Raw genomic sequence first — 13,074 nt, forward strand, 5'->3', positions numbered from 1 at the left:
GGAAGATTCCCTTTTCTGCACACCCTCTCCAGCATTTATTGTTTGCAGACTTTTTGATGATGACAGTTCTGACTGGTGTGGGGTGATACCTCATGTATTTGATTTGCATTTCTCCAATAGAGATGTTGAGCATCTTTTCATGTGTTTTTTGGCCATCTTTATGTCTTCTTTGGAGAAATGTCTATTTATATCTTCTGTCAATTTTTTGATTTGGTGTTTGTTTTTTGATATAAAGCTGCATGAGCTATTTGTGTATTTTGGAAATTAATGTCTTGTTGGTCCTTTGTTTGCAAAGATTTTCCCCCATTCTGTGGTTTATTTTTTCCCTTTCCTTATTGGTTTGGTTTATCGTTTCCTTTGCTGTGCAAAAGCTAGTAAAAAATTTTTTTTTTCGTTTTCAGCCGCACTGGCAGCATGTGGAAATTCTTGGGCCTGGGATCAAATCTCAACCACAGCTGTGACCTTTGCCACGGCTGTGGCAACACTGGATCATCAACACACTGCACTGGGCTGGGGATCGAACCTGTGCTGCCACAGAGACAACGTCGGATCTTGAACCCACTGCAACACAGCAGGAACTCCCAAAAGCTTGTAAGTTTTATTTAGGTCCCATTTGTTTATTTTTCTTTTTATTTTCATTACTCCAGGAGGTAGGTCCAAAAAGATATTGCTGCAATTTATGTCGAAGAGTGTTCTGCCTGTGTTTTCCTCTAAGAGTTGTATAGGATCCAGCCTTATATTTAGGTATTTAATCAGAGTTTATTTTTGTGTATAGTGTTAGAGAATCTTCTGATTTCATTCTTTGACATGTAGCTGTCCAGTTTTCCCAGCACCACTTATCAAAGAGACTGTCTTTTCTCCAGCGCATATTCTTGCCCCTTTGTCATAGATTAATTGACCATAGGTGTGTGGGTATATTTCTGGGCTTTCTATTCTGTCCCATTGATCTATATTTCTGTTTTTGTGCCAGTACCATACTGTTTTGATCATTATAGCTTTATAGTAGAGTCTGAAGTCAAGAGAACCTGATTTCTTGAGTCCCTGTTTTGTGCTGGGTCCCAGTGCATGTGAAACTTTTTGTGCATCTTTCCACCAGTCCTGTGAAGCTCTTGCACTCTAGCCCTGCTGGCCTTCAAAGCCGAATGCTCTGAGGAGCCTGATGTGGGGCTCAGAATTCTCCTGTAGGAAAACGGCTGCCATATAATTATTTTCCAGTTTGAGCATGGCGGGTATGGTATTTGAATGTCATGAAAAAGTGCCCTTTCTACTGTCCTGTTGTGGCTGCTTCTTTGTTTTGGATGTAAAATAGCTTTTTTGGTGGGTTCCTGTCTTATTAGTCACACATTAGTTGTGATTTTGGTGTTTATGTGACAGGAGGTGAACTCCAGTCCTTCCACTCTGCCATCTTGTCTGGAATTAAGCAGCAGCTTTTAGTTTCCATGTTTGTTGCCTCTTTTCTCAGCATGTACTGGCAGTTATCCCCTTGATATGGGATGTGCAGGCGTGGCAGCCCTTGCATGCTCGCCAGATGACAGGGGCAGTACCTGCTGCCTGCTCGTGGTCACTCTGAGGTGGGGGTAGCCTGACGAGCCAGGAATTTTATATCCATGTTACAGGTGAGGAAACGGGCTCACACAGGACAAGAGACTTTCTTAAGGTGACACAGCAATTCAGAAGCAAAGCCAAGCTAGACTTCTTTTCTTCAAGGCAAAGTTGTGGCATCTCAGCTTCTGTGTCCTGGCTTCATTCCCCTCCTTGTGGAGGTGGGCCTTCAGGGACTCCTCTGCTCTCCATAAGCCTGTGTCTGAGGCCTCTGTGGCAAGCCTGAAGCAGGAAGAGCTCCTAGGTCTTGCTCTTGAGCCCAAAGTCAAGAGGTGTTTGGGCACCTTGATGAGGCACACCGTGGACGGGTGATGGCACAGCTGCTTTCTGGGTGTTGGTTTCATGGTCTGCAGTGCCTGCCTGGCAGAAAGGTGGTGCATTGTGCACTTTTCGGGGAGCTTGACCGTGCTGGGTAATTCTGAGAGACCTGGGTCCAAACACACACTTCCCCAGAAGAAACCACGACCCATTGACTGGGGAGAGGGAGCCGGCTCTGCACGTCTTCTAGAGAGAGAGAGAGGTCACCAGGGAACAGCTGCGCACCAGGGTGGGGCCTCTTCCTTGCCTCTAGAGAGAAACTCAATCCCCTCGGGCAGCATGCGGGCTGTAGGTGTGTTTTACTTTACCTAGATGGTGTTTAACATTTTTAGACTGAATAATCAGTATTTAAACCACAGGCGATTCCACATGAACACCCAGATTTCTGGTTTCTTTTAGAAATGAGCCACTCAGCAGCACAAGGCTTTGCCTGTGTGTGTCACCACTCATGAGCTGGGGGTGTCTGCCACCGTCCCGCATCTGGGCCACCAGGCCAGCATGGCTCTAGTCCTTGTTCCAAAGTCAAGTCAATGCTTGGAAAGGCTTTTAATTCTAAGGACATTTTTGAAGCGAGTGTGGCAACTGTGCTTAAGTCAGTAGAAGAACTGGAGAGAGAGAGAGTGGTGATTGCAAGCAGCTGATGTGGGTGGGGACAGCCGCGCTTCAGTGCTGGAGAAATGGATGCTGTCTTAGTAGCTGGGTGAGAATTCCCTTCAGGGGATCCTCCGCTTTGGTGGAGAGTGCCAGTTCTGAAGGTGAGTGCCACAGGCACCGTGTGTTCAGAGGAGGCCAAATCTACCGCGGGAGCCAAGAGAGAGATCTGTTTGCTCCCGAGAGGGAGGAGTGGGGAGGAGGGAAGCTGGCTGGGCCATGTGTTCCTACCCCACAGACTTTCGGCACCTTCAGGCAGTTCTACTAAAACTCAGGAGGTGTTTGATGGGTTGGAAAGGAACATCGTTGAACCTGCCAGAAGGCCCTGAGAGTTCAGGCAGATGTAAGCCAAGAGCAGAGATGGCATCTGTGAGCCAGGAGCTGGACTGTGCCTTCCAGAAAGTTAGGACAGGGTCAGAATCTCTAGCAGGCTCAGGACGTCCCCAGGCCTCCCCACCTTTGGAGTTGAGCCAGCTCTTTCCAGATCTCAAGGCTCAGAAGGGCCCAGCAGCACTAGGATATGAAACATGGGTTAACTATTCCTGTGGCTGCTTGATTTTTATAGCAGCAACATGATTGAGTGGAAAGGTCTGTGGGCCAACCCGAGGCAGGCAAGCCCCCTCCCCTCTGAGTGCCAGCATTTGGTGGTTCCATGGTGGCAACACTAGCTGGGAAGCACATGCCCCTGGCTAGGCTGCCTGGAGTGTGGCCTGCACCTGCCCTCCGCAGAACCCGGGTGCCCTCGGCCCTACCGTGGCCAGGCAGACGGTGTTTACCAGGGAGCACATGAGAACCACTTATGGCTACACGGCCTCCATCCTCCATGAGAGCAGAGCTGCTTGCTTTCTTGCTGCAGTCCTAGGACCTGCCTGACCCCACACAGCTGGGTGTATGGGCTTAGGTCTGGGGTGGAGGAGAGGGCCACAGAGGTGGGAAGAACTATGAAAGGAGAGTAGACAGAGAAAGGAAACTTATGTCCCTCAGAGGCTGACACAGGACAGTAAGACCCTGAGATGTCATAATTAAGCCCTGAGAATAAACAAAAAGAAGAGCTTAATGAGGCAGCACTCATACTAACTGAAAAATGAGGGCAGAAACCTCCCAGCTCTTCCTTGCTCCTTGATCACATCTCTCCTGTGACTTGCGCCTCCGCCTCCGCCTGGCCTGGTCTTCAAGCTCCTTCCTGCTTTTTCTCCCTCGCAAGTGATTTGGCCCCTTTCTCTGGCCCGTCAGTGGTGCTTTCTGAAAAAGGTTCGTGTACCCTCATCTACACTCCACCTCCCACCACTCGCCCCCAAGCCTCAGCAGTGCTCCCTGTGGACTCCATGACCTTCTAGCGGCCGAAGGCAGGGGACCCTGTTTAGTCCTCTGCTCCCTGAGGCCACGGGGACTCTCACGTCCAGCCCCTCCCTCTCCTGGGTCTTTGGCTCTTTGCCCGCCTATGCTGTTCCTTCTCAGCTCCTTCTACCCTCCTCCCGCTGACTGATGCGCCAGCCCCTCTGACTCCTTAACCTTCCCAGTCTCAACTCATCACTGTCTTTGCTAGCTCAGGGAGATACCCCCCATCCACCCAAGTCAGACTGGAACCTGGGCCACCTCGCCTTACCTCCCAGGTGCCCTTTGCCCTCATTCATCTCCTCCATGCTGCTTCCAGAGTCATCTTCGCACAAAGCTAATCCCACGTTCAGTGGCTCCTCAAACTGCAGGAATGCCACCTAGACTCATGAACCTGGCATTGTGACTCTCTGCCTTCAGAAACCCCCATCTGTCCAGCCCTGACTCCCATCACCCGATCTCATCCATGGCCCGGCCCCATCATCTCTCTCCTGGTTCATTCCTGAGCTGCTTCTTCATCCCAGGATGCTCTTCCTTCACCCCATTCCTCCATCTCTGGAATCTTCCTAGGTCCTCTCACCCAAGCCTGCCCCTCTGAGGCCCCCTGTGCTTCCTGCCTCTCTCCTGGGGGAGGACTGTGGCCTTGTGCTAGAGATGCTGAGACAGGCTGGGACCTCGCCCCTTGGCTGCAGTGCTTGCACCTAGACAAATGTCTCCTCGAGCAACAAAATGCAAACAACCAATAAGGGACTAAAAATAACAGTGCATGCCCACTTGGGGCAAATTATGAACAAGATACAAAAGATCAAAAACCCAACCGATAGCAAAAAGAGGGTACTACACATGCACCCTGCATGCAGCACTGTCAGGGATGGGGGGCCCACCACTAAAGTCACTGCTCTGCACCAACCCCTAGGCCCACCCCTACCCTCCCCCCATTATAAGGACCAGCTCCTCTTCTCCCCCCACCCCCCATCAGCAGGCAAGCAGGGGGAACCTGTTACTTGTGTTCCTTGCTGCTGCAAAACTTGTGTTGGACTCTTTCTTCTTCTCTGGCTGCCCCCACCCCCTCCGCCACCTGTACTTCCCCTGTCCCCACCCCGCACGTGCTGACTGCTCACTATGTGCCAGATTCTGAGCTAAGCCTTGCCAGACACTCTCCTGCTTCCTCTAAACAATCGCCACAGGAGTGAGCTCTAGTACAACCTCCATTGTGGGGGATGCTGAGTGAGCCTGGAGAAGCCGAGCCAAGGGTTCAAGGTCACACAGGCATTCAGTGGCAGCTGAGACTTGAATCCAGGTCTGCCTAACTTCCCAAACCTTTGCTTTAGACCACAAATCCACAACTACCCAAAAGGAGGGTGCCTGGTCACTAGTGTGCCAGCAATGGATTACAACTGTCCCAAGACAGTGCTCTCCTCTGCCTGGTGGGGCCAGGCACTTTCAGTCACAAGCAGCCTCTGTGGTCATCCTGGTCCTAAGAGATTATTTTCTGTGAGCAACATAAAAGGAGGGAAAGCCCTGCCAGAAGCTAGACCTGGTCCTGGCCCCAGGCTGGCCCAGGGCAGCTCACTTACCTTGTACTTTCAGCCAGGCCTGGGAATGCCTGCTGAAGACACCCCCAACACCTGCCTTTAGGTCAGCATCCCCAGGCCAAAGGGCCTCTTTGTGGGGGTAATTGTCCCTGGCCTGGGATGAGATCTGTGGCCCTGCCCACACCACCCAGCTCAGTCCTCAGTTGGGCTGGCATTGCTCCTGCCCAGCCTTCGGACTTCTCAGTGCAGACCTCAAGGCAGCTGAGCTGGCCCTGCTCAGCCCTGGGCTGGCCATGGCCATACAGTCTTTTACCCTCTCAGGGGGTCTGCTGCTAACTCAGGGCAGGACCTGACTGGTGGTTCAGAGAGACTCCCTGCCTGCAAATCCAAGGCCAGCTTGGTGTCAGCAGGGAGGTAATAGAACCAAGGTGCAGAGATGCTCTAAATCAGGAAGCTGGAGCTCTGGGATCCTGAACAGAGCTGCTGTAATCCACTGCTGCTGTGCGCAACACTCAGTTGTATGCTTTTCGGTATATCACATCTGCCTGACAACACTCATTGCTATTCTGCAGGGAACCTTGAGCCAGGAATAGGCTATAACTCACCCAAGGCCACACAGCAAGAAATCCCAGAACCTGGCCCTTGAGCCCAGGGGTCACAGCTCCTAGGCCAGGGTCCTCTGTTGTTTGTACTCCTCCTGTAACAGAGGAGGACCCTACGGGGCCATCCAAGGGCAGGCCCTTCCCCCATATCCTCTGCTTTAGTTCCTCTGAAATATAACGTGTATCTTGTTGGGGGTTTATAGGAATATCGTGACCTGACCTTGGTGGACAGCTGTCAGAATAAAGGAGTTCTGTACCAAGAAGTCTGCAACAACCCACCGTGCCCCTCCCTCATTTTGCCTTTAAAAATGCTTTGCAATTTTGGTTTCGGGGAGTTTGGGGTATTTTGGGAGCACAAGCCACCCGTTTCCTTGCCTGGCCCTACAATAAACCTTTTGCTGCTCCGAACTCTGGTGTTTTGCTTTGGCCTCACTGTGCATCGGGTTTGCACTAACACTCTCTGGAATTCTGGCTAATTCTGGGAGTTCCAACTCACAAGGAAAGGAAGGTGGCTGCCTGGATGAGCCTCAGTGTTCCCTCCTGCATCTCAGATTTTACCATTTGCTGGTGGCCTGGTGTAACAGACAGCCCCCTGCCTTTTCTTGGGTGAGGGTTCTGGCCCAGACCTGTCATGTGCTCACTCTTGAGTGAGACAGGCCAGGACTTGGGACTTGGGATCCTTTGATGCAGTGGCTACAATGCTTGCACCTGGACAAACATCTCCTCGAGCAACAAAATACAAAGAAACTATAAGGGACTAAAAAATAACTGCACATGCCCAGTTGGGGCAAGTTATAGGCAAGAAGATACCAAAAAACTCAAGACCCAACTGCTACTTCTAAAGAGCCAAGAACAAAAGCAGAGTACTGTGCATGCCCCCTGCACATACCACCACCCAAGGGGCGGGCAGACCACTAAGCCACCCCTCTGGCCCAGCCCCTGGGCCTGCCCCTACCCTCACTGCATATAAAGAACCAGCCTCCCCCCCGCCACCCGGGTCAGCAGGCAAGCAAAGGAACCTGTTGTCACTCCCCCTGCTGCAGCAGGGGTCCCAATAAAGCCTTGCCTGGATTTTTCTCTCCGGCCTCTTATTAATTTCCATTGATTAAGAAGGCCAGGCTCCTCCCGATGGTAACATGAGCCCCAGGTTCCCCTCTGAGAAGTGCTGGAATTACCTGCTTTGAGAGTTGTTCTGAGCATCCAGCAAGAGCCTAGTAAAACAAAAGACTAGGAAGCTGAGACACATGCCTGCAGCAATGCATGCGAGGACAATGCATCCTTTCCATTTGCCTGTTGCCATTCAAGGAGGCCAGTGTTTGGGAGCCCCAGAAGTGCAGTGCTGCAAAGATTATTCCAAAATAAGATGTTGTAGCTGGAGCCACTGCTACTGCCGGCCAAGCACCAGAATCCCTGGGCAGCAAAGGGCTGGGAGTGTGAACCCCTCCCTCCCTCTGCAGGGGCTCTTCCTCTGGGCCAGTTGCTTCTGCCCTATCAGTGCCTTCTCCTCTGCACCAACAGATGCAGTTTTCAAGGTGAATGTGATGCTCCAATTCATTAAAACCACAAAGGTGTTCCCAACTCACCTCACACATACCCATTAGCAACAAATAGAAGTCTTCTGACACTACTCTGGTTTGTAGAATCACACAACTTTGGGGCTTGAAGAGACTCAAGTGTCTTCTTTCACTCCCCTTTCTTAGTATGCAGTCCCTACCAAGGGCTCATCCAACTTCTCTTTGCACACCTCTGGGGATAAGACACGCAAGTGCCCTCTAAGGAAGCCCAGTGCATTTCCAGATAGGTTACGTGGAAATCTTTATCCCTAGAACTCCCCCCAGTTTTCTCAGTTGTTCAGGAGACATGCACTAATGGTCGCCTTTTCCACAGAGGAGTTCCTGCCTAGCCTGTGATTCCAAAATAGGCCACTCAAGGCTACTGATAAGTGGCTGAAATGTATCTCAGTAAAAAATAAAAGACCCAAATGAGAGGAGGAGTGGGCAATCCAGAGATGAGATGGGCTTGGGGGAATAGGAACAGAAATACAGATTTAGGGAGGGTTGAAGTTGAACATTTTTCCTATGAACCAAAGAACGTGACGTGCCTTTGGCACAGCACAAAGTAACTGTATAATCGCTTCTAACTTTAAGCTGGGATTTTTCACGTACATAATCACATGTGCCCCCTAACACTCTGCTGTAAGGCAGGACAGGAAACATTAGCTCTATTTTCCAAATGAGGAAACTGAAGCTCAGAGAGGTTAAGTGAACTGACCCAAGGGCATGCAGGACTGGCAGAGGCTCCAGCTCCCTCAACATCCCATCTGTTGGCCCACTGTTCTCGGTGCTTGTACATTAGGTGGGAGGCAGACAACTAATTCTGGCTAATGGGCAGTAGGCAGAAGTTGATAGCTGACCCTGTGAGCTAAAGCACAGAAGAGCCGTTTGCAAGTTGTGTGTGCTGCCTTGTGCTAGGGCCCAGATCGTAGAGCTGCCTCGTGGGAGATGGTTGCCCTGGAGACTGCCTGGACTCAGAGGCGGACTTTCATGAGTGGGAACTGGAGCTTTGTTGCATTCGGCTGCTAAGATGAGGGCTTCTTTATTATCGCAGCCTTGCCCGGCCTGTCCTGACTTACATAGAAAAGCAGTAATTTGTTTTTTCGGTTATCACATGTCAGGCACTGTGCTAAGGCCTCTGCTCATGTCCCCTCATGCAATCCTTGAAGCTGTGCTGCGAGAACAAGGATTATTCTTTCTCTTTACTGTAAGGGCGAATGGAGAGAGAGAAGCAAAGCCGACTGCCCAATGTCACAGAGCTCCTTACATGTGGGCTTGGAACCTGAACCTGGGTCTGTCTGACTGGAAAGCCTCGATGAACTCTGCCGATTTGCAGAAACAGATGGCTATTGTGTCCCAACACCCTGTTGGGCTAAATGCTTTCTTTGAAGATGGGAGATTGCACAGATTGCTTTTCTCATTCAGATTTTATGCCTGAGTAAAAACCCTTGTGCTGTGATTTATTATAGCAACACTGATTTTCCAATTTTAAGACAACAATGCAGCTTGAAATAAAATGGAATGAAAACAATGAAACATTTGAAACCTTTGCTTTAGATCCTTATTATGTCTTGCTTGAACTGTTCAGGGCCTGCCTCATTTTCCCTCCTTCTCCACTCTCCCCGCATTCCAATCCACTGCCAGAGCCACCTTTCTAAAACTGAGTTTAGCATGTTCCCTCAGGCTCAAAACCCACAAAAAGGCTCCTCGTCATCTTCCAGCAGCACTTCCTTAACTATACACCTCAGAATATGTGAAGGTAAATAAGATACATCCTACAAATAAAAAAAGAGTTCCATGGCCAAAGAAGTTTTGGTTTGGAAATGCTAGTTAAATTTTTCGATTATTAAAAATTTTGGAGTTCCATCATGGCTCAGTGGTTAACGAATCCAACTAGGAACCATGAGGTTGAGGTTTGATCCCTGGCCTTGCTCAGTGGGTTAAGGTTCTGGCGTTGCTGTGAGCTGTGGTGTAGGTCGCAGATGTGGCTCGGATCCCGTGTTGCTGTGGCTGTGGCCGGAGCTACAGCTCCAGTTAGACCCCTAGCCTGGGAACCTCGATGTGCTGCGTGGGTGCGGCCCTAGAAAAGACAAAAAAAATTTTTTTTAGCTAAAATTTGTAAGCTGTAGGACTTTTCAGAGCCTTTAACATGTGAAAACCCACTGTACATTTCCAAGAGGCAGATACATCGTTTCTGGGATTTCTTAAGCCTTTGGACCATGAAATCTCCCCATTCCCTTTTTTTGGGAGCCACCTAAAGGAACTGGTATTCTATACTGTCTGCTTGGGGAGGATGCTGGCTTTTAGGATAAAGTCTGGACTTACAGCTAACATTCAAGGCCTCCCAGGATCTGTTCTCAGGTCACCTCCCAGTCTCATGTCACAAACCCCTGCCTCCACCTACCCTGGGGGTGCAACGCCTCTCCCTTCCCATCCCCCACCCCGCCCCAACATCTCACTGTCTGTCCCTCAGTGCTAGGCTGTGGGGATCTCTGAGCTGTGACCTGGAGAGGAAACAAGGATTGAAGAACAATGTCAGAAACTCAATACAATACAGTCTCTATTTGGGAGAATGTTAAAAACACTCGATTAGTGACGTGGCTGAGATGAAAATGGGAATGATGATTGTGTGACTAATTGAAAGCCATGTGTTTACCGAGGCTCAAAGAATCCCTTTTAGAAGTGGGAACTGGGCCCACATATGCCAGTGAACAAGGCAAAATGGGTGCACGCCGGAAACAAAAGGAACCAAGATACTGCCGGGCAGAACCAAAGATATTAACGTAATTAATAAAGTAATTAACATGCACAGGAATGCAAAAGCTGCCAGGAGGCTGATAAGAGAGGGTTATTAAAAGAGAATGAGCAGTGTAGCAGGGAAGTGAAATTAAGTTTTGCGTTTCTTTTTTATCATGGACCCCCAAAATACTCTATGAGTAATAAATAGGCCTTGATTTGCTGCAAAAATACCAGTGAGGCTGGGGCCAGAAGTTGCTGGTGACCCTTCCCCTGGCAAAATAAACAGATCAATTACTCAGCTAGTCACTGAGAACAAGGGGGGACCCACACCCAGGGGTGTAGTTGAGGGCAAGGTAGATAAAGATGTCAGACCAGAGACCAGACTGCCTGAGTTCTAGTCCCAACTCTTGTCACTTAGAAAGGCTGGACTCCTGCAGCGGTGATTTTAGCCTCATTGTTGCCATCTGTATAATGGACCTAAACAAAGTATCTCATAGGATTGATGGTTAAATACACAGATGTGAATGAAGCTCCTAGACCAGTGTCTGGCCTATCACCACCACCCCCAACACTTTGCAGCCGTCTACCGGAGAAAGAGCTCCCGTTAACATTCAGAAAATATGTCAAAGGATTCATTCAGACAACAGACCAAACTCATGTCCCTTCCTGTCCTTGCTCCTCTGCCTGGTTCCCTGAGTCTCAGAGGAAGGGGAGGAACGTGGATTCAGGCACAGGAGGACTAGTTTAAACTGGTGGCTTATCCCAGTCACTTCTCTGACTCTGGGACTTTGGGCAAGTCTGTGCCTCAGTTTCTCCATCAGGGAAAGGAGGAGTCTGTTTAGGCGATTTCTTAGGTTATTTCCAGCTCTATAAGCTTAGGTCCTTTCAAGTTTTGTACGTCAACATCAGCTACGCAGGCAAGCATCGACTGGCAAAGAGACAGGAACAACCCTCCTTGGAGACTCCTCCTCCTCCCCCTCCTCCCTCTATTCCCGGCACTAGGTCCTCCTGGGCCTGCAGGCTGGAAGCTGCAGAGTCATCGGCTCCTGTGCCTCCCTCACCAACCCGCCCTGAGCCCTGTGTCTTGGGACACTTCGGCCCCTGCCCTTGGGGTTTAGGATCTCAGGCCCTTCCTGTACCACCTGCCTAGCCTGCCCCTCCCTAGAGAGGTCTGTCTCTCCCACACCCACTTTGCTCTTGCGCCTCTTCTCAAAGGTGTACAGGAACATTTTTTGGGGAAACAGACTGAAAAGCTAGCTAGTGCAACGAACACTTGTGCACGCTCCTCCAGAAATCAGCAACTGCTCACATTTGACCATATCTGCTCTCTCTCTACACATACGTTTTCCTCCTAAACCATTTGAACATAAAACTCAGACGCCACACGCTTCAGCAACCATGGTATTATCATATCTAAAAGAAACAATAATAACAATAATGTCACCTGAAAGCCAGAGTGAACTTTTACTAAGAGCTTCCCAAGCTGTTCTGAGGCTGAAATTCCCTTAATGGCTCCTCATCGCCTCCAGGTTACGGAACAAGCTCCCTCCAGCTCTGCACTTACTTTCTACCCACAAGCAGCCAGATGCAACTGATTCTTCAACTTTCCCCCAGACGTCCCCTCCACTGTCCTGCTCACGGATTTTCCTCCTCCTCCTGGAATGCCACTGCCTCCCGTATCTTTTCCTTGAGGTTTTGCCCACCATTTAAAGCTCAGCTAAAATTCTCTGTTGTCCAAGGAACCTTCTAAAGTCTTTCTAGGAGAAATGCATCTTGCTTTTCACATCTCCGTAACATATGGGATGCTAGTGTGATGACCTATTTCATCCATGGAGGAAGGCGGAGATAAAAGTCTCACAGAGAAATGGAATCAATCCTTGACCAAACCGCCTGGACTCTCTATTACCTCTGGAATTTGCCAGGATGCCCATATGTCCCCTCTACTGTGTACTCCGGTTTGAGTTACTTGCAGCCAAAACACCCTAATAGTGTAGGGATTAGGGTGGACAATCCTTGAGCCTCCTAAAGCTTGGAAGCAACAGCAGAAGAATACAATGCTTGATGCTCCAGTTACAATGAACACTTGCTGTTTCCCAGGACCATTTCCCCCTCCTCCCATCCTTGCTTTGGAGCACCCTCCTCTACCCTGTCCTAAAAGACTGGAGACAAAATTTATTGAAACGTTCACAATTTTAGTCATTGAAAAGTGTACCATCAGGGAGTTCCTGTCGTGGCGCAGTGCTTAACGAATCTGACTAGGAACCATGAGGTTGCGGGTTCGATCCCTGCCCTTGCTCAGTGGGTTAGGGATCTGGTGTTGCCGTGAGCTGTGGTGTAGGTTGCAGACGTGGCTTGGATCCCGTGTTGCTGTGGCTCTGTCGTAGGCTGGCGGCTGCAGCTCCGATTAGACCCCTAGCCTGGGAACTTCCATATGCTGTGGGAGCAGCCCAAGAAATGGCAAAAAGACAAAAAAAAAAAAAAAAAAAAAAAAGAGAGTACCATCAGGGTCTTTTTTTTCTAGTGTGTTTATGATGTTGTTCAACCATCACTACTATCTAATTCCAGGTAATTCTCACCACTTCAAAAAGAAACCTCATACCTCTTAGCAGTCTCTACCCATTCCCTACTCCAGCCCCCTAATATACTTTCTGCCTCTATGGATTTGCCTATTCTGGACATTTCATACCGATAGAATCCTACAGTCTATGGCCTTTCAGTGTCTGGCTTCTTTCACTGAAC

General features: G+C 49.6%; 2 protein-coding genes across 10 annotated transcripts in view; one reads left to right on the forward strand and one right to left on the reverse strand.

Annotated features, from left to right (window-relative positions):
• LOC106509209 (uncharacterized) overlaps positions 1 to 6,448 on the forward strand; it is a 93,861-nt gene extending 87,413 nt beyond the window's left edge. For 3 of the 8 annotated variants that reach the window (XR_014824587.1, XR_014824600.1, XR_001306531.3), the window contains 2 exons: positions 402 to 591; positions 6,247 to 6,448. The gene's annotated coding sequence lies outside the window, so the exon portion shown is untranslated. Of the gene's footprint in view, positions 1 to 401 lie in introns of all 8 variants that reach the window. The other 5 variants (XR_014824585.1, XR_014824595.1, XR_014824598.1 and 2 more) reach the window with 4 other exon arrangements.
• GABBR2 (gamma-aminobutyric acid type B receptor subunit 2) overlaps positions 1 to 13,074 on the reverse strand; it is a 390,041-nt gene that overhangs the window by 30,178 nt on the left and 346,789 nt on the right. The gene's annotated exons all lie outside the window — the stretch shown is intronic.

The sequence above is a fragment of the Sus scrofa genome, chromosome 1 (genome assembly GCF_054392235.1).
Source record: "Sus scrofa isolate SSC_HxYL_T2T_F1_AM1 chromosome 1, Sscrofa_HxYL_maternal_Yorkshire_Landrace_v2.0, whole genome shotgun sequence".
Classification (NCBI taxonomy): Eukaryota; Metazoa; Chordata; class Mammalia; order Artiodactyla; family Suidae; genus Sus; species Sus scrofa.